General features: G+C 41.2%; 2 protein-coding genes across 4 annotated transcripts in view; both read left to right on the top strand.

The window, feature by feature from the left end:
- SCAF8 (SR-related CTD associated factor 8) overlaps window positions 1–6,638 on the top strand; it is an 84,094-nt gene extending 77,456 nt beyond the window's left edge. For all 3 annotated transcript variants that reach the window (XR_006180198.1, XR_006180191.1, XM_042877143.1), the window contains one exon: window positions 5,487–6,638. The gene's annotated coding sequence lies outside the window, so the exon portion shown is untranslated. The remainder of the gene's footprint in view (window positions 1–5,486) is intronic.
- Window positions 1–23,469, top strand: part of TIAM2 (TIAM Rac1 associated GEF 2) — a 210,847-nt gene that overhangs the window by 17,026 nt on the left and 170,352 nt on the right. The window lies entirely within an intron of this gene.

The following is a 23,469-nucleotide window of genomic DNA, read 5'->3' as shown; positions in this document are numbered from 1 at the left end:
TACAGTATTTCAGATATTGAATGTCACTACTCATTTTACATCCCTAAAAAGCACCTTTAATTGAATCACCTAAATCACCATTGTAATTTTAAAGTGTCTTGTTTAGTTATGACATCAAAATAGGTAAAATGACGTGATATTCCAAATGTTACAGTTATCTTGATAGAATCTTCTCTAACATATTAGGGACGGATGCTTCATAGTTTAATTCAAGTATATAATCATCAGTATTTCCCTATTATAAAGGTTATGACATTCAGGAGCAAGAATATTGAGGTATCTCATTATCAATAGTTTACTTTCTAAACCATAAACTTTCACTGAAATTTGAAGTCAGTTAAAACCGGCATGTTTCATGGTTCTTGCTAACTTCATTAAAACTTTTGAATTTGCTATTAATTATTTCACTATTTGGTAACTTTATGCTTAATTTCACTGTCACTAATTTTCCTTCTGTCAATCAGCATGCTAACGCTACACTTCTGGAATTTCTCCCATTCCCTGCTTTTGCAAAAGTGAGACTCATCTCATGCAAAACATTTACACTGCAGAGCTCACTTCTTTGTCTCTGTAGTGCAGAGAGCTCTCAGCAGGGGAAGGGTCACCCACACACCTCTGTGGCTGCCTCTTGACTTTCACATTTGGCACTTCAACAAACGTAAGATAAGTCCTCCTGCTGAGGTGCCCAGCACTGTGTGACTATAGGTAACTCTTGCTGGGTTTGTGACATTTGTCATGGCGTGCTGCATGTGCAGAAGTGCAAGTGTCATTAAAGATATACTGATGAGGTGGGAAACCCTTAGGGCATCTAAAATGGCATGAGACACCTGTGATTTGACAGAGTCTTATCCTTAGAAAACTAACCCTAGTGAAGTGAATCACCCCCCATCCCATATGGCTGGAGCAGTTCCTTTGTGCTTATCAGAAATGCATCTCTGTATGCAACTTCAGCCATCACTGAAAAGTGGTGGTCTTTTAAAAAAAAGAATGCACTGGATGTTTTAAGAATATCCCTCAGGATATTTGACTGCTGTAGAATTATAGCAGAAGAATTGTCCTTATTTCCAGCATAGGTAATTTCAGTAACAACAGTATCAGTGCACCAGTTTTGCTTCTCTTGCTCTTATATGCACTTTTGATTTCTGCCTGATGTTTCTGAAATCGACTGCCCATCCAGTTGCACCCTGGGAACTGTAAGCATCTGTGATGCCAGCGCCTGCGGGTGGACACCTCTTCACATCTGTTGTCCCCATAGTATCATCAGATCCATGTTTTTAGGGTTGGGAAGCCCGTTCAGGTGACCTCACTCTATGAGTTTCAAAAGTCTTGGAGTAACAAAGCATCCTGTTCTTGTAGTAGAGCCCAGAGCTTTTAAGAGAGAAGTCACTGTAACACATGCAACTTTGCAAATCACCAGAGTGCCATCTCTGCTGCTGCTGAGCAAGCTGCTACATGGGGTCTCTTCCAACTGTGCTTGTGATTGAGAGATTTGTCTTTCTTTTACTTTCACTGAGTCCAAAAGTCTCAATTTAACAAAAGGAAGGAAATTCTAGCTCTGACTAACAAAATGAGGAAAGTAATTTTAGCATCTAGATGCCTGCAATACTCAGTAAAGTCTCTTACATCTTTATAACTTGAAACCCCTAAAGCTACTCTCATCTCAGAGAAGTAAAGACATCTGGTTAATCTCAGTCTCAGGACTTTAGTCTTGCCATAAGGGACAAAGATTATTGTGAGAACCCTCCCTTGCCCTGACAGTCAGACAGCGGCTGTTTGTCACAGCTGGTGCTGGTCAGGCAGACAGGGCCATCCCTTCTCACATTGCCTTCTTTTCCACTGAAGAACATAGGAAACATTTTTATGTTCTATATATGCTATTGCCTTTCTGTAATCATGTATTTTTGAGTCAGTTTTTTCTCTTCTCTTCCTGGAAATTTATTGGTGTTGTTTTGTATTTAGATTTGTATTTCAGCTTCTGCTAGCTTCCAGTGTTTCTGGTTCAGAACTGAAAATCATAGAATCACTAAGGTTGGAAAAGACCTAAAAGATCACCCAGTCCAACCGTTCACCTATTCCCAATAGCTCCTACTAAACCATGTCCCTCAACGCAACATCCAGTCTTTCCTTGAACACCCCCAGGGTCGGTGATTCCACCACCTCCCTGGGCAGTCCATTCCAGTGCCTGACCACCCTTTCTGAAAAGTAATACTTCCTCATGTCCAGCCTGAATCTCCCCTGCCGTAGCTTGAAACCATTCCCCCTGGTCCTATCACTAATGACACGAGAGAAGAGGCCGACCCCCAGCTCACTACAACCTCCCTTCAGGAAGTTATAGAGAGCAATAAGGTCTCCCCTGAGCCTCCTCTTCTCCAGGCTGAACATTCCCAGCTCCTTCAGCCTCTCCTCATATGGCCTGTGTTCCAGACCCCTCACCAGCTTTGTTGCCCTCCTTTGAACAAGTTCCAGGGCCTCAATATCTTTCTTGCAGTGAGGGGCCCAAAACTGGACACAGTACTCAAGGTGCGGCCTCACGAGCGCTGAATATAGGCGAACAATCACCTCTCTGCTCCTGCTTGCAACACTGTTTCTGATGCAAGCCAGGATGCCATTGGCCTTCTTGGCCACCTGGGCACACTGTCGGCTCATGTTCAGCCGAGCATCAATTAATACCCCCAGGAAAATACTATCTTTCGTATCACTATGAAAGAGCCAAGGGCTCTGGCTTCCACTTCAGGGAGCAAACGATTTCACTGTTGTGAGTGGCTCAGAATAGCCAGTAAACAGTAAGTAAAATATGGCATAGAATTAGAAATAGAAAAAAATCTGGCAAATAACTTGTATTAGGTAGGAAGTGTGCCTCCAGTATTTATGCAGTTGTCATGTGTCTACATCAAGATTAACATAAGTGGAAATACTTTCCATGAGAAGTGTCAAATGGCTGGTTCTGTGGTTGTTTGTGCTCTCTGTTCAGTATGTTTCTGATCAAGAATTCATGTGAGATGAATAGTAGTTTTGCAACTTGGTATTTTCTGATGCTGTGCAACTAACTTATTTCCAGTGGCAGTATTGTAGTGAAATATCTTTGCTGTTTTCTAAATGAAGGTTTCTACTGAAGAAAAACCAGTTTTAGGAGGCTGTCAGAGTCCCATTAAGCCCTAATTGAACAGTATTCCAATAGAGCATGTACTTCATGAAAGTAGTTATGTGAATGTACAATCAGTTATTAGTAAGATCATGTTTTCAGTTGAATTTTTTCTGTATAATGCTTTTGTTCTCAAAGAGTATACAATACTTAATTTTAAAAGATTTAATAGTATTGCCTTCTTTATTTGAACAAGGCTGCATGGCAGTATATTTTAGTTGTTTGTATGCTCATATGTTCTAGGGAAACTGAGCTAGAACAAATTATTGTGAAGTGAGTGCATAAATAATTTGGAAACCATATGCAGAAAGTAGTTGGCAATGATGTACCATTAAGTGCTGTTCTGCAAACATTTTAATTTGTTTTGGTGCTACTCAGTATTCTTACAGATAATGTGAATGAAAGGCCAGAAAGTAGGTTTAATAAATTTATAGACTAGATCAAGTGTGCTAAAGCAAGACTTAGAGTGGACAATGATCTTGATAAAGTGTTGAAGTAGCCCGGAAAATACCACGTTTCCAGCAGTTGAATTGCAGACTAGAAAAGCATGCATATAGGTAGGCATTATCAGCTGCAACATATACCAATGGGAAATGAGTGGCCAGGCAGCAGTGCTGCAGGTGACTGTTATAATGATCCTGTGCTGAACATATGCCAGTGATATTGTGCTACTGCGACCAAGGCCAACGATATTGTGGGCACATGGATGGGAATAAATAAAGCATATAACAGAATTGTTTAAATGAGTACTGATAAGGCCTCAATGCTTTACCAAGCTGTGGGGACTGCTGCTCAAGTACGATTCAATTTATTCAGAGAGCATTAAAGAGGCCAATGAGCCAAGCCAAAGATCTGAAACACATGGGTCTTCAGGGGAAGGCTGAAGGATTGTTTAGTCTAGAAACAGGAAGATGGAAGGAAGATGTGATAGCAGCCTTTGTATAGAAATAGTTGACTCTGAAGAGGAAGGGATGTAACTGATGGCAGTTGAGTGCTGTTGGTATTGAAAAAGAATAATAGACTTAAATCATAGCAAGGATGATTTAATGTAAGCATCAGGAAAAAATATTAAGTGGCAAGGGAAGGAGGAGCCCTGGAATAGTTTGCTTAGTGGGAATTTGTAGAATCTTCAGCCTCGCACAAGTTTAAAAATAGGTCAAACATCAGCAGACGTGGCAGGGGTCAGGGATGGATGAAGTGATCAATCAAATTACCTGTAGCCTTGCTCCTTTAGTGATTTCTGTGTATGTGAAAATGATGAGAGTAATTACTATACATAGAAAAAGTACTTTGGATGTCTCCACAGAATTTCAGAATATGCAAAAATAATAATAACAATTTAGGAATTTACTGCATGCCTTCAGTATTTACATTAGATTGGAGCAATTAAACTTTTTCTAATTTTGCCCATGTCAGTAATGATTGAAATTAACTACTGTCTTTGGAAGTAAGCTGATAAATGCAGCCAGATCCCTGTAGTGGCATACAAAACTGAATTGTAACTATGTGAAAGGTCAGCCTTTAGTCTCATTGTAGCAAATGGAAAAAAGAATAGATATTACCTAAAGAGTTGAAGAATCGCCCTCCCAGGATACCTCTCTCTCTCTCTCTTTGATACCTATCCTGTAGCAACTATATATTACAGAGGTATGCCTGGTCTTTCTTTTTCTCAGTCTGTGATATTAAAGGTTTGGTTTTTAGAAAGCCAAGGTGCATGGATTGCATATAGGACTGGATATCTGGACAAAAAAAATGATTGACGGGAAATCAGTAGAAAATCCAGTTGTCTTTCCTGAGCCACAATTCTGGGAAGCCCATTGAATGCATCATTCATGAAACACTCAAACAAATAATAGTTGCTATCAATGCATAATAGTCATGAGCAATATGTGTCAGAGATAGTTGCATACTAGGCTTAGGTAAGTCACTTATTAATCTATAGGATTCCTACTCGTTGAGTCTTTAATAATCCTCTCAGTTATTTACACTGTATCAGTGTGCATAAACACAATACAGCACTTTTGGTGAGGAAACCTGCTACATAATATCCCAATGAAGATTTTAAAATACTAAGCTCCTGGACAATGAAAGGTAAAATTAATAATGCTTTTAAAATAGCGGTGTGCTTAATCCTGGCTAATAGTTTAGGAACCACCCAGCAGGCACCTTTCTCCCTCAGGCGCATCCCATAGGTAACAGAGATGGTAAGCCTCATCAGAAAACTGTTGTTTATGAAAATTTGCTATTGCCTAGTAAAAACCAGTCTCATTTACAGGACTTTTTAGAAGTTGGAATTACACCCCAGCACCCAGTGATGACTAGTTATTGTTCCTTTTGTCAACAGGCAAGATGAAGGAAGTTCTGGCAGCTTACCATGCCCCTGGCTCTGCAGAGTTAAGCGAGACGTGCGCCCATGTTCTAGCATGCATCACATCACCTCTCGGGTCTGAAGTGCCAGCAGGATCCCAGCGCTGCAGACTGAGACGGCTCTGAGCACCTCAGTACCCCGTTTCTGACAGAACCCAGGGATGGCAGACTTACATACCAGTATTACCTGTCTGACGCAGGTTTAATTTTATAAATTAAAACCATAAACTCTATGAGTTTCTAGACCATATTTGTGCTGTTGAGGATGATCTACTCAGATGAACAGTTTTGCATCCATCGGAGAGAGAGGTTCTTCTGCTGGACCAGAAGACAACATTATTGTAACTAATACCATTTGTAGCATCTCCTAGTGCAAATAACTGAAGATCAGGTAGCAAGAAAATCCTCTAGGGAATAAGACATGCTTGGTTTTGGTCTACAGATTTTAAGAAATGTTGTTTTTGTTTTTGTTTTTTTTTAAAGGTAACCACTTTTACATGACACTACGTGTGCAGTCTATGTGCAGCTCTTCACTGTGGCTATCTATATTCCAGAGATTTTTAATTGCTTGTCAGACACTTGAACCTTTTTTAGATTTGTGATGAATCCTTAAATTATGAAAGCATCATGGAAAATTAGAAAGGAAAAGTTTCAAGGCTTTTGTTTGACTAAATATTTCCACTTATTCCCTGTTAGTGTCTTCGATGGTGGAAGAAAGGGTGGGAAGTAGGAAAAAATACAAAAGAACAACACATTGTGGGCTTGGTGTTTTGGCATATCAGAATGTTTGATCAAATTACTAAGGAGAAACAGCTAACTTACCTGAGGCCTCACATGAAAGGTTAGTATTTTGGGGCAGTATTTGCTGATTTTTTTTCTCCAAAATAGCTATAGAAAAGAAGGATTATATATATGCCCCAACATATGGTGAAAAGGACATACTTGCCATTCCTCTATTTATTTTTGCTCTTTCATAAATCAAAGTGCCAGTTATTTGGAATGCTGTAGTCTGTGGTCTCTTTAAATTTCTTTAGTGAGATCCTTTCAGCAAGATCATTCCCATTATGGTGTAACTGCATGGTGACCACAGCTTTGGGCCTGTATAATAAAGATCTGAATTCAAATTTTTGTTTCTGATCCTTTTCTCTACTTTTATATCATATCTGCAAAGTGATTGGAATCATACATACTGCTGACCACTGTTTAGAAGATCTGGCAAAAAAGATTTAGAGATGAAAGTGTTTGTGTGGTAGGACCCTGATTCTCCTTTGTATTGGTATTTACACCAGGTTTAAAGGCAGAGGGATACAAAATGTTAGCAAATCAATAGCGATGCTTAAATTCGATTTGCACACAAGGCCCCAGGGAGATGAGGAGATCAGCCTCTTCACATCCTGGATTTATGGCTGAGTATTTGATATATGGTGTCTATTAATTAGTTAGCCTGTAAAGTTAGAGGAGAAAAAAGCTGCAGAAATGCTGAGTCTAAGGTGGCTTTGATTTGCTTGGTGTGTGATATATTGTGCAGAACATATGCACATCTGAGTGTGTAAGCTAATTAGATCCTCTTTCTTTCCTCGTCCTTATTTTCTTCTTTGAAGACCAAAATCTAAACTATAAAAATGTTCTTCACATAGCAGATAAGTTTGCATAAGCAAAGGCTGTGCACTGCATTTTGAAAGTCAACATTGTCCTCTCAGTGGATAATGGAGGACATTATCCTCAATGGAGGATAAGGTGACCTCTCCATGCTGCATATTTGTGTGAGGTTTTGTCCTGCTGAAGGTGTGCAATTCAGACCAGTGCATGTGAGTGGGGTCAAACAGCAGCTGCTCCTGGTCAGTGCGAGCTGATCCATGATTGTGATCCTGCCTGAAAGAGGCAGTTCTGTCCCACCGTCCTACCCATTGTACCTTCCCACCACCTCCCTCCTGGTGGCACAGACATCTGTGCATAGATGAGGTGTAGCAACACCAGAGCTGTGCTAGCAGACCTTTAGGTATTAATCAGGTATATGCTAAGTATGTGGACGTCTGGGCCCACTGACTGTAGGTGCTTGAGTATGTCCATGACACCATTTGAATTTGAATGTCAAAACTAACTCCCTCAGGAGAAGGGAATATCAGAGAAGTGTCCTTTTGTCTATGCCATGCCAGGGAGCTGCTGGAAGCCTGGCCACTCCATTGGTGAACTCTTCCAATGAGACATATGACTGCTGTCCATCTGTTGAAGGAGTGATTTTTAAAAAAGAAACAAAGCAAAGCAAACCAGGCAAGCCTCCTTGCACTCTGGTAAGGGCAGAGGTTGGGCTTTTTATTCTTGGAATGAATCCCCTTTTCAGAAGCTTTCCCCCAGCATCTGGACAGCCCTTCTTTGTTAAAAGGACATGAATATGGAGGGATGTTCAGTGCATTAATCTCTTCAGTCAGCTTCAAAGGGAAGTTTCTAAAGTCATTGTTTTCTGTCAATTTAAACTTTTGAATAATGGTGGTTGTGGCTTTACAAACAATATTGGCTGACTTTAGTGGCTTGGATCAATTCAATATTTGCACAGTAGAACAAGTACTTCATGTGAACCGTGTGGCTTAGCAGACAAGTGTTTGTTTCTCTGACTGTGTTTAATGTGTGAATATACAGCTCTCATTTAAATAGGGTGGTCCTAAGTCATTTTCTCAGCAAACTATAATCCATTCCAAGAATAAGAAAAGCTGTTCAGAGCTCAGAGCTGAAAGAAATAGTAGGTGTCCAGAGTTTTGGGGGTATTAAGCATCTTAAAAACATCTTCTAAAAAAAAAAAAAGGTTGGCTCTTCAGGTACAGCAGGGATTTTGATGACAAAGTATGACCTAAGTGTCCTTGCACAGGGCACCAAATCTTACACACAACTGCAGTTCTTTTTATTGTAATTTTTAATTCCTCTCTCATGTTCTTCATCTAGAAATCGCCAAATAATTTTCAAATACTAAATAGCACAGTCTCTCAAATATTCTAGGTAGCATGCATTTATTATTTTAATTTTTATTCTAATGAGCCAAGTCATTGCAGAGCCAGGTAATTTTGCTGATATTTCACAAGAATTTATTGCACTGTGCCACTTAAAATCAAACAAAAACAAGGATTACCTTGTTTAAAAAAATAAAAAAGCTAATCTCTTAAGAAGTCTGTAGTATCATCTTTCTCACCACTCAGAGTGGTGTTTCCTTTTACATAAGGAGAGCCCCTTTCACTTCACCTTATCTTCTCCAAGAGCTCTGCACCACATCCCCTCTCCAACTTGCAAGAAATGGGCTGTGTAACTACACAGGATAGTCTTTGCTTCTTCCCAGGAGCAGCTGTGAACAGCCATCTTCATACTTTGTGGTGGATCTGTTCTTGGCCAATTTCAAAGCTATCTTCTTTCAGGCTTGGCTGGAACCTACCCTTCCTAACAATAAGTAATGCTCTTGGAGCATGTCTGTTTCTCAAGTAGTCTTTGCTGATGAAGTCAGAAGGAGAGAGTATGCTGCTGGCTACATTATAAAGAAAGAGGATTTCTGTTATGTGTCACTGAATTCTATACAGGACCCTCCATAGGTGACCAGTGTTCAGCTGCTCCAAGTACCAGATGCAAGTTGTAGAGTTATTGAAATACTCTCTGTTGTGAGTGTATTTCAAATATGTGATTACTGTTTTCTCATACACTGGTGGAGAGTTGGAAGTTGAACAAATGAATACTTATAAAGGTTTACAGTCAACCCAGATGGGAAAATATGCTCTGTATGAAGAATTTGCACACAATTACTTAGGTAAAAGAGGAAAGATAGGTGCTGTCTTAAAAAACAAGGTCAAAAGTGGTCTGGCTGATCTGTGTTCTGTGGAGTATCAAAAAGACCTCAAACCTGATGATCTGTTCTAATCCCAGAACGTCTTTTATAGTTTATCACCCTAAATTTTACTCCAGTATTCACTAACTACATATGCACAAGATTGTTCACACTCAGTCTGTGGGGGAAGCTGAAAGCGTGGGGCTCCAAATGCCAATCTGCATCAGAAAAGAATTTTTGCTGTGCTTGTGACAATCAGCTAAACAATTATGTTTTCCTTAAAACCCAACATATATCTGAGCAAAGTAAAACAAACTCTTATTTAATCTTAAAGCTTCCAATTAAACCACAGTACCACATATTAAATATCTGAATCTGCATCACCTACAGCCTTCAGTAAAATCCTGGAAGGAAGCCAAAACCAAAAAAACCCTGATTTTTCATAGCCTGTTTATGCATGTGCGTACAAAATGCTTTGTTCATAAAAGCATCGCCTTTCACTGTTCATAAAAGCATGTGAGATCCAGATCAGATTTTAATCAGCCGTCTTGTCTGCCTATAAGGTGCACAAAGGACCATTTCTCAGCTATTCAGCAATGCTGTTAGCAAAGGATAGCACTGCTTACAGAAGAGCAAAAGTAGAAGTTGCAATGCAGTTCCAACAGGAACAGCATGGAATTGCTTAGTACTTTGACAGTCTTGTAAGATGATGATGTTCATTCCTACTCCAGCTGCATTTCCTTCATAGTTTTACAATTGACTTCTGCTGGAAATAGTAGAGCAATGATGGATCATTAACAGCAATCCATCCCATCTCTGCTCCTTGCCAGAAGGCTAGATTTCCCAAACAGATTACAAAGTGTACAGTCAGCAATGAGACTCTTTTGTGCTGTCATTGTTGTTTTCTGTGTTTGTTTTTAAGGTCTTAGAACATGTGGATAGTGAAGTTATCTCCTTATTAATAGGCATAAATGAGAAGCATGGGAAAACACCAGTGTACATTAGATGATGAATTAAAGCATCCAGTGCTGTGGCAGAGGCAAGCAGTAGATTTGTTCTGTAATGGATTGCCTTCCAGATCCTGGGACCTGCTTGCTTAGAAATACCTTATTAGATGTTCCCGTAAGAGTATACAGTACTTACTGTTATGTAGAATATAATGGTGCTAAGAATTACAGAATGAAACGCTGAGCCTCTTGAATTCTATGTCAAAACCTGCACTAACTTCTTTGGGACCAAGATTTGGTTCAGGATGGCAAATATATATCAGTGCACAGCAGAGAAACAAACTACAGCAGAAAGTCATGGTTCATTACCACATGTAGAAGCTTTGTCTATATCGTGATGACATCCCTGGGTAACTGAACTTACCGTGAGTTAGTGCAGACACAGGAAGACAAAGGAGAGGAGGTTGTTTTTCAGGATGTAGCCCAGCCCTCTGTTATCAGAAATATACGTATCTTGACAGTCTGTTCAAAAACGTACCAGGTTCTTTACGCAGTTAAATCAATTGCAGTCTGCTTGTCATGAATATTCAAGGCTAACAACAACCAAATCCTACAGAAACAAATAGCAAGTACAGAAAGAGAGAATGGGACAATGCATCTTCCTGAAATAATTGTATTTCCAAAACCCATTATGTTTCTGCTTGTACACATGAAAAGTAAAACCATGCTCTGAGTCATGGCCAGTGCAGCAAAGTTGATGTCAGTGACCAGTTTTCCTTCATTTAAAAGATAATAAAGTGTTGCTAGTCCTGGAAATGTTGATCACTGTTTCATGGCAAAGCTGTCTTTGTCCTTTCAGGGCAGTTGCCTGCAGCAGTGCGAGTGTGTGGCCGCCTCTTGATCTCCTGGTGTTCACTCTTGGCAAAATAGCATAGTATTCCAGAGTAAATCAGGGATGAACATTCCAGGTCCATGCTCCAGTAGCACAGCACAGCAAGGCAATCTCACAAAGACAGCTACCTATGTGCAGCAGGTAGATCTATTTTCAAGTATTACACACCTTTCTCTATGGGCAGCTTTGTTTCCTTGTGGGTGAGGCATGCCTCTTGCACGCCTTATGAGCAGCACCCTACTATGCTCTTTTGCTTTGCATTAGCCAGGCCTTCCCTGGGCAGCACACTGTCGATCTGGGAGGACCTTCCTGCCTGTTTGCTGCAGCCCCTGGCAGATCTCCTACCCCCGCATTGGCTTGCCAAGAGTTGAGGGGCTGATGCAGAACAGAACTGGGCTGCTGCCACTGCAGGCTTCACATGGGAGGGATCTTTGGCAGCGTTCCTGGCTCTCCGTATGAAGGCAGTGGAAGCCAATGACTGCAGCTAAACGAAATTATATATTCATCTAAAGTTTAGACAAGACAGAGTAACTGATTGCGTTCTGTGGGAGACTTGAATACAAACACCTCTCAAAAGGGCTCTTACTCAAAAGCCAGAATTGTTTGGCTGGGTTTGTTTTGTTTTTTTCTTTCCCCTTGCGTGCTTTTCCCCTTGCACTGTTAAATCTTTTTCTTCTTTCTGATTCCGAAAGGGACTGAGGGACTCAGTTGGCTCTTTCATTCCTCTCCCCCCCTCCGCCCCGGACCCCCTTTTCCGTATTCGCAGAACAGCCGGGGCTGTCCGACAAACAAAAAGGCCGCGCCCACAAACTTCCCCATTCGGTCTCGCTGTGCCCGTGCTGCACCTCACGCAGCGGCCACGCGGGGGCGCCTTCGTTCCGCCGCCACCCCCAGCGGACGCGGCTCAGCGGAGGCAGAGCAGAGCCCTCCCTGCTAACGTAAGAGCCTTGTGGGCCGCGTTTGAGCTGAGCGGAAATGGCGCTCGTGTGTGAGACACCGCGCTTGTTCCTTCGAAAAGAAATCCCTACATCTATTTAAAAAACCCACAAAACAAAACCAACAAGCAAAAAAACCCTGACACTGTTTCAATATATATATATATGAACTGGGTGCAGAGGGAGGGAGTTGCTAATCATTTTTGCTTTTCAAAGGGTTGGGATGCACACAAGCACTGCTACTGTTTTCCTTATGCAATTTGATCACCATTTCCCCCTGTTACTTGAGGAAGCTTTTCACACAGCAGCAGGGAGAAAAAGAAATAAAATAGAAAAAAAAATCTTTTTCAGCCTGGCCCTCTATTTTACAGACCATTGTGTCATTACTTCCATGGGAAATGACATATTCTCTTGCAGTGACCATGAGCCGTTTTATTGCAGGAATTTTCTACATTCCTCAGGGTTTAGCTGCAGTTGAGCCCATTTGCAGGCTGCCCTGCTAAAAGCAAACACTCACAGGTCCATGCACACTGCAGCCATGTCTGGGGATTAGAGGCTAAGAGATTAGCTTTTGTGTCTAGCTACTGGTGCGTTCACGGAGCTTGCTGCTTGAGCCAGTCTGTGTGATGTGCCGTGGACAGAATGAATGCAGGGGCCAAGCCAAACACCAGGTACACCAGCCCCCAGCTCTTCACCACTACACCTGGTAGTCCTAGCTTCCACCTGTCTCCACTTCAGCAGTCAGACCCCATGCCTGGCTCCACACAAGATCATCCCAAATCCAAATCGTGTCAGAGAGCAATGTCCAAATGCTCCTTGAACTCCAGCACCTGGGGCCATGCCCACAGCCCTGGGCAGCCTGTTACATGCCCACCTTTTCCTGATACCTAACCTTACACAGCTCCATGCCATTCCCTCAAGGCATGTCTGTAACCAGAGAGCAGATCCCAGTGCTATCCCTCCATTTCCTATGAGGAGCTGTAGGCCACTATGAGGGCTTCCCTCAGCCTTCTCTGCTCTGAGCTGAACAAACCCAGGGACCTCAACTGCTCCTCATGTATCTGGCCCTCCAGACCCTTCAGCATCTTTGTAGCATTCCTTTGGATGCTTTCTAGTAGTTTTATGTCCTTCCAATATTGTGATGCCCGAAACTGCACGCTATATTCAAGGTGAGGCCTCACCAGTGCAGAGCAGTGCAGTGCAGTAGCTGGTTAGTAAAGAGCTGAAATGCCCTTTGGGGCTGTTTCTAAAGGAGTGGGAAGACAGTCCTTCACTCATCAGCTCTCTGGGATGACACAAAACGATGCAGTGGTTGCAGAGCATAAGAACACTAATGGAGCATTTGAGAATGAGCAAAGAAACTCCCAGAAGACACTCAAAGTATGAGGGCTGTGCATGTCTGTAAAAAGCTTTTATTGTCTCAGTCTCTGTGTGAAGTCAGAGGTGGGGAGCTGGGAGGGGAGTTTATTGTACACAGCTGTTCCCACTGGAGAAGGGAAAAGCAGCTTGCCCAAAGGAGGAATCACATCTCATCTTCATGGCCTGAGGACCTTTATTCTTGGAGAAATAGAAGTCAGTGTCACTGTTCAAACTGGGCAAGCTGTAATGTGAGCAGTGAAAGAAACTGCTGCAGTCAGGCAGAGACTGAAGAATGCAGTCCCTGGCATACTGGCTAACAACTGTCTGTGTTTTTGGGCAAGAAAATATGGATTGAAATAACAGACCATCCCACTTCATTCTAGCAGGAGATGAAAGAGACTCAGAGACAGGCAAGGAGTTCTACTATAACTCAGCCTGAATAAAAGGCATTGCTGAGATCTCCTTCATCAGATGGAGTGTTTTTTGTCCCAGATAGAAAAATTCTACCTCAGTCATTAAAGCTGAAAGACCCAGAAACATCAAGCTGTTCCAGCCAAAGCAGCTGGGCTTTGGTTAAACATCTGGCAGAAATGCCCTGCTGCAGCTGAGGTGGCAGCCAGGGCAGTAATACTCATTTGTTTGGACAGCTTTGTCTTTTCTTCCATTAAATCAGTCTCTCTCTCTGCTTCCTTCTGTGTTCCACTGTGACTGCAGCACTTACTTTCCATGGCCAAGATAGGCTGAGGGGTGAGGGGAACCAGGGTCTGTCTCCCCCCTTAGCAGAAGCATCAGGACTGGATCTGAAAGGTGCTTTTCTGTCCTCATCCTCCCTCTCAACCCTCTTCAGCAGAATTTTCCTTCTTCCAGCCTATTGTGCCATCTTCTAGTGCAGTTCTCCTGAGTAGGAAGATCCTCGGTCTTAAAACAGATTGCCCGAGAAGTAGTGGACATGTTCAAGAAACAAGTGGATGTGGCACTGTGGGACATGGCTAGCAGGCATGGTGGTGATGGGTTTATGGTTGGATTAGATAGTCTCAGAGTTCTTTCCAACCTTAATGATTCTATAGTTCTATGAATCCTCATTTCCCAAACTCAAAGCATTTTGAATTTGAATTGCCTCTCCCCTCTTTTCAAAAGCAGTATTTCTCCATCTCCCCATCTGAAAGCCTGCGGATTAGTTTCAAGGAAGACTCACACATATAATCTCTTTGTTGCTTTCCATGGCTTTCATACATAGGACAGCTTTCATTGTGCACATGTATTGTGCTCAGTGCAAAAAACATGTATTTCATCAGTGAAAACACGGCCCTCATGCCTGCCAGGCCAGCTCCGTGGTTTTTACTGTGTGCTATAGCAGAGGGCTGTCTGTAAGCAGATGGATGTGAAGTCAGGTTCATGGCTTTCCAGCTGTAGAAGTGCACTGGCTTCCTTCCCACCACTAAGATGGGGCTCACCAAAGAGAAAACTCTCCTCAAGCAGATGAAGCCCCATGAGTCCCCCAGAATGTAACCTCACAGTGCAGGGTATGTAAGGGCATGATTTTCCTCTCCCTTACACATGCGCACTTTGCAGTCCCACCTCCCACCCACCCCATGGGCTCATTTCTGAGCTCCCCACAGCATGTCTCCAAGGCTTCGTGCTGCCAGTGCGCCCACAGCTCCCATCCCATCAGAAGGAAAGGGCTACATGCGTCATCTGTGGGACTTGTTTACACAGAAAAAGCCAACCTCTTAAAAGAAGGTGACGTATGCACCAAATGAGGCCACTTGCCTTTTTTAAAGCACATTGTCACATTTGGTGGCTGCCAGATTCTGCAGCTCTTACATGGTGTGCACGTGGTGAAGCTCCTCGTACTGTTCAGCAATTTGCCTCCATCTGATTTTAATTAAAAACAGATTGGGGGGCTGAAGGGGGAAATAAGACACAAGAATTGGAAATTACAAAAAGACAAACACGAACCTTCCGATAATTGTCACTTCTTGGAGCTGAAACATTTGCAAAAAACTGTAAAACTCCTGTTGCTGAATCACAGAGGAAAGCATCGATTTGTTCAACTCATCTCCAGTTGTGACATGACTGACTCATCTCCAGCCTGGAGACCAAATTGAGCTTTGGAAGGGAAAATGTCGGATAAAGCAGTCTCCTTGCAAAAGAGCAGCAGTTTAAATTCTAACTTTTGAGTTCTGATTCATCAGTGAAACATGATTGCAAAACACAGCCATCCTGGTTTGGTAATGTGAGGCACTTATTTCTAGTGGTGCAAATGGGCTGCATTTAGGCCAGGCAATGCTGAGCTGGGCTTGGTTTGCGTAGCTGACAGGTGCTTCCTAATATTTTGACGTGTTTTTTTTGTACAGTTTTGAAAGCTCAGTTTGGAAATCAATGTGACTAATCTGCAAACAGAGCTCCAAACCCATTGGTTGATGTAAAAAATATGAATCAAAATATTCGTTTTCAGTTGAGGTTTGTCAAGCGTTACATTCGATTCACATGGGAAAAGAAATTTTGACCATATGAGTCACTTCAGTCTTTGGATACTTAACAAAATGCACAGTGTGACTTGATGCATGACTAATGTGTTTGTGTATTTAAGAGTCTGTTGATGCTAATGGAAGTTACAGAGCCGTATCTATAAAAGAAGGCACTTCAGAGCACACTGGTTCATTAACTTTAATCTATACATAATCAGCTGCTGTTTTATAGATCTAAAAAACAATCTTTAATGCCTTATATGTTTTAGTACTGCATTTTAAAAGTCCTCTACAGTAAATCTTTGTTTAAACATCCTGCTGTTCTACTCATAACCATGCCGTTCTATTTTTTTCTGTTCATCTGCCAAGACTGTATTCTCTTTAATTAATACAAATTTTGTTGCTTTCTAATATCTTCTCCATTTTATCACTCCCAAATATGTACACTCATTTTTCCCCCTTTTTCTGATTAAGCAACTAGAATATTCTAATGAGAAACTGGACTTACAATAGAAAAAATATATAGAAATACATTGTTACATTCTTCATTCTGTTTAACAAATGTTTCTCAAGACACAAATGAAATACGTTTCTTGTTGAAGGCTTTTTGTTTTCCCCAATTAGCATTTTATCTATGTTCCTACTGCTTTCCTTCCCAATGGATGGAACGTAAACTATTCTTCAGAGAAAGACGTGAACTTTTTTTTAAATTCAGATCAAATGAAATTGAATTTTTAGATCATTTAAATAAATTGATTAGTTGCATTTTTAATTAACCATGAAAACTTGTGTTATGTATTTTCAATTCACCCTAGCCTGTAGATTTCCGTTGTGAATATTCAAACTAAGAATTGCTTACGTTAAACTTGGTGAAACTTTCTGCATGCTTTTGGTAACAGCTGGGAGCAGTCAAACACAGTGCTGTTAAATTTCCTCTGAATCGGTTTTTGTTACTACTATATAAAATTTTTTTAATATACATATAATTTTCATTTCTCTGTTGCGTATTCCCTTGACTCATTTCCCTTCCTTCACCTGACCGCTTTTGATTGCCTTTTGCAAGGGCACTATCATGATTTTTGAGAGTGAAGGTGTCAGGAGAAGTTTACTGAACCAAAAATACCTTCTTTCTTAGGTTTCACTTAGGTCATATACGGTGTCACTCTGGTCCTATGCTGAGTTTAGAGCAGTCCCAGTAATAATGCCAGAAAGCAAACTCAGTACCCAGTTCTGCAGGTAACAGAGGCGTCACATAACAGAAAAGCGAAACTTTCAGCCCAGCTGTCTCAGGACAGTGGGAACAGAAATCACGTGCTGTGTTCCCTGAAGGGAACTATGCCTAAAGAGAAGAAAGAGTCAAGTTTGTGGTGCTATGTCAGTGTCCCTTCTCAGCCAAAAATAACCCCTTAATGTAGCCAGGATTAACCTTTTAGTGAAAGGAATTGTCAGTCACTACTCATTGAGCCAGGTAAAAACTTTCCGCTGTGGAGCTGCCTGCTTTTAAACAGAAACGAAGGCCAACTGCATGTAGCAGCAGAATACAGAACTCATCCACCTCTCAGAAGATGCTGGTGCTGTTAGGACAGACTCCTGTGTCAGCCCACAGAGCTGTCCCAGCACTGACCTCTCCTTGGTAATGTGGCAAACTAACTGTTCCTTTTGCATTTTGTTCATCACATTAATGTAATTGTTGCTCCACAAAGTAGCACCAAAGCATCACCCTTCCTTTCTGAGAAGTAGTATGTATCTGGAAACCAGTGTTCTAACTGCACCTGTGATAAAACGGCTGCTCAGCAGCATTGTAAATGCCAGGTGTGTTGCAGTGGTTTTCATCTACAAAACAGTGCAGTGATCAAACGCTGATGCAGGACTGTTTCCCAAAAGGTGTGACATTTGTGCCTTGTAGCACCTGTTGGGATTTTGACATTACCTTGGAACTGTGGACTGGGTTCAGGCCTGGGCACGCTGCAGACACTGAATAGAGATACATTCACTCTATGCCAATGTCTAGCTACCTCTGGAATAAAAGTTCCAGCAGATTAATGTTCCCAGTTAATTTTGTTGCAAATGTCATTTGGGAAAGCAAATTCATTCCTGTATCTGTGCTCTGGCTTGACTCAACATCTTGACTGATGTTTTCCATTTTCTTCAAGCTGCCCACACCTACTGCACTGTTCAGAATTAATGGACAGAAAAATGCAGTGTGTCCAGGAAAGACACTGGGTCAGCGAGGTGGCAAGGCCCACCTGCAATGAAGGAACCTCCTAAGTCTGTACAGGAGGTCACAGTGATGAGCTTGCTCTCTGCAGAGGAAACCTTGGTCTTTCCTTTTCCCATGGGCTGGTCAGGTATTGTAGCAGCTCACCGAGACAATCTAAAACTCCTATGTGGCCCTCCTACAGAAGAGGATACATACAACCTGAAGGGTGTGTGCATATGTTCCAGAGACGCCTCATAGAAAGGTACTGCTGACTGTGCGAACCTTGGAAAATTTTGGACCTGTGGTAAATGAGGCATTCATCTACTGCAAGTCTGTTCCTCTAGCACAGACAGAGGTTATGTAGGAGGCTAACAGGAAAGTGGAGGTTTTAATCATCCAGGCTTAAAATGCAGAGTCAAAATGCTGCCAGTGATGAAAGGTTGTATTTGTGGCATCATGCCAGCATGCTGATACATCAAGGTTGGAGCATGTGGAATACCTGTGTGACAGCATTCACAAAGTCATACATCAAATCATGGGCACACATGAGTGCCTTCAAAAAATAGCTTTTGAAAATCCTATTTTCCCCTGGCTACATGTTCAAATTCTATGAATGGATCACATTATATAATCACATTTATAAATGGATCTATAAATGGATCAAATTATGCGCTCCCAATTATAAATAAAATCTAAATAAAGGAAGTAGAGTGCAGCGGTGTAAAACTGGAAGAAATATGCATCATATATCCAGGGAAATAGTTTGTAATAGAAGAGATGGACGAGCATGTCTTCCCAGGCTCTTCTCCCATTTGCTGTTATGGTGATGTGGCATGCTAAGAAACATCTGTAGCAGTCTGATCATTTTTAATATTTTTTTTCAAAAGAATACAACCGTGTTTGTAAGGAAAATCATGTCAGATCAGAATTTTGTCAACAAATGTTATTATTTGGGAAAAAAATATAGGATTTGCCTTTGCTCTGAGCAGTGCTCTTCTTGTTTGTCTAGAGATACATGAAGAGAAAAGAAGGTGGAATTAATTTTTTCCTCATTTATTTTCAACATGAAAAGTTGGTGAGGTGCACAGATAAATGTACCAGGACAGCCAGACTGAGGGAGTCTCACCAGCTCCCATTCAGCGAATAGAAAGAACCAAGGGAGAGGAATGGTGTGTGAACATCAGGCCAGTGAAGCCCAGGAGAGCAGACAATACTAGAAGGACCTGAGGTCACACTAGCCAGCTTGCATTTGGCTTGCCTCCAGTTCCTTTTTTAAATGATGCTACAGAAAACACGAATTTAAGGCCCATTTCAAACCCAAGGGGAATGAGTATTAAAAAAGAAAAACAAAAAAAGAAAAAGAAAAAGTATGACATTTTAACTTGAGAAATGCAGTGATGAAGTACTGAAATTTTCTCACCACATATACAAAGGTATCTACTTGAGCATTGCCAGCTAAATGCTGAGAGTTTCTCACACCAGGATAGCTAGATATGTTGCTTTGGCAGTATTAGTTTCTTAAGTGTAATGAGTTAAAACTGTACCTTGACCATAAGGGCCTGGAAAACACATAAGGTGATGGATGACTTCCGTGTTTTACAGCATGTAAAATATGTCTGCATGAAGCTTACAACCTCCATTTGTTTTCCTGTCATGAAACTTTGGAAGGCATGGAGGCTCCAGTTTGCAGATGAGCCTCCGACATTGTCGATCCCAGTGTGAATCTTCTCATGACATAAACACAGTGAGAACAAAATTGATCTTAATTATTGAATCAAACACTACCAGACCATTGTCTATGGATGTGTCCATTTTTTTTACATACCCTGAACTGAGATCCAGAATATTCCAGTGATCCTGATACTGAAGGAGCATTAATTTGCACTACCTGTGGATGTAGACCATCAGACAGTAGGAATGTCAGCACTTGCAGGATTTTAACTAACCTGGTGTACAACAGAAGCAGATAATTCTTTCAGGTAGCAGCTAACTACAGGCTAAAATAGTGGTGTATCTGATCTGTTACTGCTCCGTATAAACTCTTCCCCATTACATACATGTGTAGAAAATATGAGTTATCAATAACTATTGATCTTCAGTCTTTGTATGGTAATATTATTTGACAGAATCCTTACCCATGAAGGTGTACTAAACTGCAGAATCATACCAATTTCTGTCTCTCACATCCTCTTGACTCTTCTCTGGCTTTTGCTAATCCATCACTACTCTTTAGTCCTTCTGTTGCTACAAATGATTCTTTTCTAAAAATAAGAGAGATGAAGATGAAGTTTTTCTTATTTTAATCACTGCTTTTTCAAATGCAATCTTCTCTCCCAGTGGGTGGTTCTGTAGTACCAAATATGTGTTGATAAAGTGTATGTGCACGTAACATCCTGAGTTCGTTCATGGTGATAGGATCCAGAGAACTAAGTGGGATAAAAGGCCTTACATATCTAGGTCACCAGTGTGAATATAAGTAGGTCAGTGAGGAAAGTAGGTTACCTCATTGTTTTGTGGGTGAGGGGTGCCAAGCCACTTCTTGGGTGCATTTCCAGAGCACCGTAAAATAACATCATGACTGACACTGACATTGACTAGTGTAGCCCCTGGCAATCTCTACAGAGATGTCAAGAAATAAATGGACAAGGAAACAAAACTGTCCTGTCACATGGGAGAGGACATACCCAGGTCTCAGCTCGGGCATATTGAGAGGGCAGCAGGCAGCCTTGGTGGTGAAGCTTGTGCTTTTCTATCTACTCTGTGCCTGATTAATGGACAGAAAAATGACTTCGCTTTCTAGGGCTTTATTCTGACACATTTCATCAGCACCATCACTTGTTAACACATATAAGACATATAGTTTTATCCTATTATGTCAGAATAAATTGCAGCCCTCAGGCCTGATTCTCTGCCCCATTACGCCAGTTTTACGCTGGTGCAATTTCACTAGGCACAAACAAGCTCCACCAGAATAAAACCAGCACAACAGCATGGAGGTGCAGTGCCTTTGTCTTCCAGAGAATGGAAAATAATGCTCTAAGACCTGGTTGCATTAAAAGCAGCATCTGTGGTGAAAAGTAAGGCCGGAAGATGTAGTTTGAAGCTAAGCTATTCCTACAGAAAGAAACAGAAAGACTTGGACATGGTATTTGTGCAGTAGGTGCATGGTAGCTGGTTCTGATTTGGATTTTTCTGACTTCCATGGTATAGCTTTGGGTGGTGTCAATTACATGAGGAAATGATGACCAGGTCTCATAGCTGTACCAGGCTGATAACAATTTAGAGCAACACCCTCCTTTAGCTCTGGGTCCCTTCACGTCTCAGCTCTGTTTAAAAGCATTCCCCGAAGTATTTGGAAGAAGGTTGTTCTGTGGTATCTACTCTGTGGTTTCCTTTTGAAGAAGCAGCTAATCTGAAAGTAGTAAGAGAGTGCAAAACAGATGTGATGTGGTGTTTTGTAAGAGCAAAGTGTCCTGCAAAGTTCTACCAGAGAACTACAGAGAGCTGCAGAGCTCTTGCAAATATCAGAAGAGCTGCTATTATCTGGCCTTCCTGGGTGCAGTGTAACATGTGATCCAAAAACATCCTTCCTCTCTATTTCCCATCTCTCTAGATAACAGCTTTCTAAAGAATTCAATTCAGCTGTTATGCAGTGCTTTTAAAACCCTGCTACTTCCTTTTCTGGGGGTTGGACACCACTGGTATTTTTAAATTAGTGTGATTCCCTTACATGTTATGAATTATTTGTTGGCGTGTGCATGGTTCTTGCGCAGTATAAAGAAGATATAACTCAACCAAATCTAAGATAAGAGTAACTGAACGTGTCTGCTTGAAAATGGCTTAAGTCAAACCTTTTCAGAAAACTTAAGTGCAGTATTTCTGTCAGTCACTTAAAGGCTGACAATATAGCTACTACATTCTATAATGTGCATATATAAATTAGCTTTGTGTTTTGTGTGCAAATTTTTAGTTCCAGATAGAGAATGTCAGAGAACTTAAACAGATTAAGTGCCCAAATTCATTATAAAGTAGGCAAGCAATATGAATCTCTCTGCCTTTTATCTCTTCATTTACTGGGTGCTTGTAACTCAGTGCAACAGCGGTTACTTTTGCAGAAGTACACTGACGCCCAGGACTCCTCCCTGAACTGAAGTCCATCCCTGGGCTGTGTCCCTCCTCTTCAGCTCACTTATCTGTGTACACCACTGTTTATTTCCCAGTTTGTTTTGGATATTGGATATTGGTTAGCAAATCAACTGTAAAGAAGTCTTCCTAGCAGACAGGTCTGTATGGCACATTAAACTGTTGCTGAGTAACTATAAAGTGTGCTTTAAATCAGTACATTCATCAAAGCTCTGAAAGGCAGAATTGCATCTTCATATGGGTGTATTTCACACACTTACACCTTGCCCTTTTGTATTAAATGCCTTTGTGCGTGTGATTTCCTTGTACACTAGATATTTAGCATGTGCTGAACCAAAGGAAGAGCAGCATTGTTGCAAGTCAGCACAAAGGAACTTCAATAAGAAAGGAAAGCTTTAAATATCCAGCAGCCATTTCAAGTAGGCATTATAAGAAAAACAGACTTTAAGCACTTCTTAGGCAGTTTTACAAGGTGACAGAATGATACACAATCATTCATATATATTTCTCTACCACCATACAATCATCTGCTGGAAATCCACTGATTTTTTTTTTTTTTTTTTTTTTTGGTTTATTGGTATCCTCATAAGGTCTGTGGATAATACGAAATGGTGAAGAACAATAAAGTTGCTGGACTAGCATATGTATATTAGGACTACAGAACAAATCCGAACAAAATAATGATTATGTTTTCATTAGGTCATTTTCTCAATGTCCTTCTAGTTGGCTGTGCAGTGTTTTGCTTGAACAAAAAGAGGAACTTAATCCAACCCCTACCATCAGTAATGCTAGATATCAGTTTCTTGATACAGTATTTTTGTTTTATCGCTATGTCTGTCCGGTCACATATCAGTATGTCTTTTTCATAGCAGTTACTGGGGAAAATTACTCATTTGAGAGGGACCTTCCTTGTTATTGGCATGGCAAAACCCTTGTGCAGAAATCTACTGTGTGATCTCAAGTACTATGATTGCAAATTGAACACAAAATTTGAAGACTTTAATTTTCAGTTAGTGCAGAGCTTAGATAACAATTTGCAACATGCTATTCATGAGGCTTGGAAAAATCCTGGTCATTCAGTCTCAGTAAGTGCATTTGCAAGGAATTGTTGCTTGTATTCGTCTAGAAGCTTCAGGAGTGTCGTGACAACTGGTTGTTCAATGTTTGCGAAAGGATCTGATAATTAGATACGCTCCAGGCTGCTTGTGTCC

Source organism: Lagopus leucura, unplaced genomic scaffold, assembly GCF_019238085.1.
Source record: "Lagopus leucura isolate 7727_CA_CO unplaced genomic scaffold, USGS_WTPT01 Super-Scaffold_73, whole genome shotgun sequence".
NCBI lineage: Eukaryota > Metazoa > Chordata > Aves > Galliformes > Phasianidae > Lagopus > Lagopus leucura.
Note: the sequence above shows the minus strand (reverse complement) of the source record. Positions and strands in the feature narration are given on the sequence as shown.